Raw genomic sequence first — 5,602 nt, forward strand, 5'->3', positions numbered from 1 at the left:
TTCCTGATTTTAGGGGAAATGTTTTTAGTGTTTCCTCATTGAGTATGATGTTGGGTATTGGTTTGAAATAAATAGCCTTTATTCTACAAAGGTATACCTATTCCTGTTTCTGATATCTATTTTCTTCAGGCTTTTTTTTTTTATCACGAAGCCATGTCAGATTTTGTCAAAAGCCTTTTCTGCATCTATTGACATGATCATGTGATTTTTGACCTTGCTTCTGTTTATGTGATTTATTATATTTTTTGATTTATATATGTTGAACCATGCTTGCATCTCTGGGATTGAATCTACTTGATCATGATCTATAATCTTTTTCAACAAGTGGGACCTTAGCAAGTTAAAAAGCTTCTGTACATCAAAAGAATGAATCAGTAGAGTGAAGAGATTTATAGAAAGGGAAAAAGTTTTGACCAGCTATTCTTCAGACAGAGGACTAATGTCTAGAATATATAAAGAACTCAAAAAAAAAGTTAAACCACCTAAAATTAAAGACTCAGTGAAGAAATGGGTAGGCACTTCACAGAAGAAGAAGTACATATGGCCAATAAATACATGAAAAAATGTTCAACATCACTAGCCATTAGAGAAATGCAAATTACACCAATGCTAACATTCCATCTGACTCTGGAAAGAATGGCAATCGTTAAGAAATTGAATAATAACAAACACAGCTGAGGCAGTGGTGAAAAAGGAACACTCTCACATTGCCGGTGGGAATGTAATCTAGTACCACCATGATGGAAATCAGTATGAAGATTCCTCAAAGAGCTGCAATTACAAATTCCATATGACCCAGCTATCCCCCTGCTGGGTGTCTTCTCCAAAGCGCTTAAGTCATCATACTGCAGCAACATATGCATACCAGTGTTTATAGCAGCACAGTTCATAAGAGTTAAATCCTGAGAACAGCCCACATAGCTACCAACAGACAACTGGATAAAGAAAATGTGGTATCTATACATAATGGAACACTACTCAGCTATAAACAAGGACAAATTTGAGACATTTGTAGGAAAGTGGACACACATAGAAAATACAATGGTGAGTAATCCAGACACACAAGCTTAAATACCACGTGGTATCTCTAACTTGAGTGAGGCAAAGTAGAAGAAAAGAGAATAATATAAGTTGGATGCTGCATCCTGCATGGCCAGCAGGGTCCTAAGAGGGGGCAACAGGAAATTAAGAAATGACAAGACACGTAACAAAAGGAAAGCTGGGACCAGGTGGGACATGGCCCTCTGAGAGGCGGCGACAACCCAGTGTGGTCTGCATCTTTGTTTATACACAGTGAAACAGGTGGGGGTGGAGTGCCCAATGGGGTCGCAAGTGCAAGGTCTCAGTGTTTTGCTGAGAACACAGAAAGCAAAACATTTTCAGAGCTATCTGTGCTGTAGTTAACAGGGAGGAACACCAAGGCCCGACACCTGCTGATATGCAACTGAGCTGCAGGTCAAGTTGTTTACATGGTCTGCCTCTGGCATTCCATGTCGCTGGGACTGGCTTTGCTCTAATCCCAAGGAGCTCGCCAACCTCTGGCTCAGCCGCTCCCCACAGAGAGATAGAAAGGGACAAGGAGATGGGTTCTCGCAATAGGGAAGGGATCCAAAGGAACAGGGCGAGGGGCGAAGAAGAGGTGAAGGGGAAATAGGTAGAATAAAGATACACCACGTAAAGGAACTTAATAACCTCAGGGAATGCAAACACTACATGCCATAACACAAAGTGATCCGCAAGAAGGAAAATCCTGATAGAGGAACGAGAGGAAGAGGGAATGAGGAGGAAGGGAAGGGGAAGGAAATTTAAAAAGAGAAGTAAGCTGTGGTATGTACATGTGCCCACTCCCGAAGATGACTGTAAACTGCACTTACTGCAAATAGGTACTAATAAAACTTTTTAAGAGTTAAAAAAAAACAGTCATGGATGACAACTACACATCAAAAGCCCTCAAGAACCACTCTGAAGTGGTTCTCACTTCCCATGCACGAAGCAAGCTGAACTTCAGTAATAAGAACTATGCATCTAAAACCTGGAGCTCTGGATTAATTTTTTGTAAAGTAGCGGTCATTTTTTGAGTCTTATAAATGGATCTGCTAACTTAAAAGCTGATGAGGAAAGTGAAAGAATCAAGCTTCTGTCCTGCCTTCCCTGTACAAACTGTACCACAGGGCGATCAAAGAGCAGATGAGAAGTGACTCTTTATAATGTTATTATAGGTAACCAGTGAAGAAAATGACAAAATCCACATGTAGAATGTTGTGGTCTTCAGTGAACTAACGACCTAGGCATTTCACATTAACACTTGCTAATGTCACAAACCGAGTGAACAGCGGATGCCATGGCTCCCAAGGAAACGATTGAATTGAACACCATCTATAGCCTTGCTAGACTGATTGAACCTGGTTCTGATCCAGCCTCCGCCTTCAGCAGAAACCAATATAGAGGGAAGAGTTGATCTGCACCATGGGTAAAGCAATCAGCAACGTAGGTCCAGACTTTGGGAACTTAACAGGTCCAATAAGTCGGTCCTCCGGCAGATAGACTGTAAGGAGCCACAGAAGTGGCAATGAGAATGGAAAAGAAAACATGGTAGGTTAAAAGCCACTTCAAAGACATCAAATGACAAACGTAGACAGAACCTGTGCTCTCTGGGGGACAGATTCGGGGCAGAACTCTACAGAAATGCAAGGAAGTAATTACTTTAAAAGCTGGCATAATGTGGGTAGACTTGTGTCTACCCTCCATGAGATGGGACATGTGTAGGGCTTTTGCCAAAATAGCTGCCAGTGGTCTAAATTACGACCTGGCTGATATTTACAAGGGTGTTTGCCGTACAACCATGTATTATGCTATGCAGTGCTTTGGCTCTTTCGTGTAACTTTGCTCTGTTTTACAATGAAAGGCTTAGAGAAAAGGGTTTAAAATAATAATGGTCCAAATTTTCAAGAAACAGGAGCAATCATGGGAAATGAGGAATTCAACGGGATGCCCGAAGCTCTGAAGTATAGCAAAGGATTAACAGCATGGAGCTCCTAGTTCAATAGCCCTGGTCAGAGACTCTGAGATTTGAACAAGTTTGCCCACTTGAGAGGTTTGAAGGCCCCGAGTCCTGAGGCAGGAGTGCTTCACTGAGAAGGAGCTTAAAAGTGGGCAGCTCAAAGTCTTAAATACAGAGCAGCACTTCGCCCACTGCAAAGCGCTAGCGGGATGTATTTATGGACCAACAATAGTCTGTAAATACAACAGCCCCTTAGAGGGGAAAGGTCACTCTTCGGAATATAAGGGAACTTTTAAAGAGCTATAAACATTTCTTACTGAAGTATATGTTTCCAAGGACTTTTCTGAGGACTTTATGTACCTGGTCTGAACCATCTTCCTTTTCCTCTTCCTGACCCAGAGGGTGGGCTCTGAGTGTCACCTCCGATTGTCCTGGCCTTACCTATCCATGAGGAGATCAGCTGCTTGTTGACCTAGCAGCCTTTATGGTGACCAGTTTGAAGGGGCTCAGGTTCTAGAAAACAAAGAAGCCTCTGGTAGGATTTTGGAATTAGATGATCAAGTGGATGCAACTAGAGACCATACTCATAAGTGAAATAACATCATATTGTCTGCCTAATGTAAGAAACTGAAAGAGTAAATAAGATCCAAAAGGTACAATAGATATTGTGAAAGGGAAAGAAACTGTTCCAAAGGAAACAACTGGGACAGGGGAAAGGAGAAAAGAAGGAAGGGAAAATTTAAAAATTATATATATATAATCAAGATAGCCAAGATAATTGTACTACCAATTTCTATTAGTTCATTGAAAGGAACAGTTAGTGCTTGTATTGTTTGATCAATTTTGCACGCCTATATCTTGTAATTTTAGCAACTATTTTGAACATAGCAATACGCAATATAATAACCATTGTTAATTTCCTAACATCTTGTTTTGAAATTCTGTATCATTTTTATTATTTTTTTCTCTCTTTAAAATAAAAATTTTGTTTAAAGTCTTGACTACAAGTCTTGACAACAACCCCTTGATGGATGGTTCTAAATAGCAAGGTGCCTTCAGAGGGATGAACATGTCGTCTGTGATGAACTGAGAGGACAGAAAGGAAGAGAGTTTTTGAGAGGGGACAGTGACAGTTATAGGGACTAAGTACAAGGGGGAATTCTCCTGTTGGAAGTGTCACAGGAAAGATACAGGTTCAAAGTCTTAACCACCAACTTCTTGCTTTTATTATTTTTATTTTTATTAGTCTATGCTTGCAGTACATGATGCTTGCATTCTTCATGGGAGCTGGTACATGGACATCAATTATGGTGAAAAGAAGGACCCAAGTTCTCACTTGATCACCTTGGGCAGTGCTGTGAGTGAGAAGGGGCGTGCAGCCTGACTTCTCAGTCAAAATCAGAGCCCTGTTGAGGAAAGGATGGAAGTCAGAGACAGGGCAGGAGGAGGAGATTTACCTGGACCCATGTGAGAACTACAAACCCCCACTGTGCTCTGAGCTTTGAGAGCAGCCTCGCTCCTCTGATGGAGAGCAGACCAGCACCCCCTTATCTAGAGACCCCAACATCAGAAGGAGTGTTTCCTGGATGTTGATCTCCTTGATGTTAACACCTTTTCCTTCCCTAGTATCGGGAAGTGAATCTAGGGCCATCACACTGAGCTAAACTACATCCTCAGAGCTTTTATTCTTTTCTGAGAGTTTCACTAAGTCACTAAATTGCCCAGGTTGGGCTCAAACTTGGGATCCTCCTATCCTCGTGCCTCGGCCTCCCAGAATGCAGGGGCTACACCTGTGCACCACCATACTCAGCCAAAGCTGCCCTTTCTCAGTGTTTTAGGGCCAGTCCAAGCAGTAGGAACCAGCGTCTTTCCTTAAAATGACTAAGGTCCTACTCTCCACACCTCTTCTTCGCCACCCTCAGGGAACCATCTGATACTGTCTAGTTTCTCAGGAGAGCAGCCTCTCCACAACCCCCAAACTTTCTCAGATTTTCTGGGTAGAAAAAGTCCTCCCTTTTTCCTAGGATCTGAGGCTTCTGGAAACCAAAGCCAAGAAGAAGCCCTACCTCTTTTTCTGCTTTCTTCACGGAGGGCGTGAGTTCTTGAGATCCTCATTGCTTCCTCATGGGAGAGGACATAGAATAGCACGATCAGGAGGGGGTAGACGCAACTTCAGCATTCTGAACGCATCACTGTAAGAATAAGTGAGACTGGGGATTTAGCTCAGTGGCACAGCGCCTGCCTGGCAAGCACGAGGTCATGAGTTCGATTCCCTGTACCAGAAAAAAAAAAAAAAAAAAAACAACAACAACAAAAAAAGAATAAGTGAGAAATGATACATACTGATAATGATAAATAAGGCACAAATGAATCCCAGACGGGGCATGTCTTCCTTTCAGAGATGGAGCTTAAAACACCAAGCCTTCAGCACTGGCTAGGTTACAAGCAGCTATTTGTAATCTACCCTAAAATAGGGTTCAGTAAGGTAAAATTAAAAGGGGCAGAAAGCATACACAGTGCAACACAGCCTAGATTCCTCCCCTAAACTTTTGAAAGGCTCTTTCAAGTAAAACTGACTTTAATTCCCTTAATCATTACCTA

Source organism: Chinchilla lanigera, unplaced genomic scaffold (assembly GCF_000276665.1).
Source record: "Chinchilla lanigera isolate Chin_1 unplaced genomic scaffold, ChiLan1.0 scaffold00098, whole genome shotgun sequence".
NCBI lineage: Eukaryota > Metazoa > Chordata > Mammalia > Rodentia > Chinchillidae > Chinchilla > Chinchilla lanigera.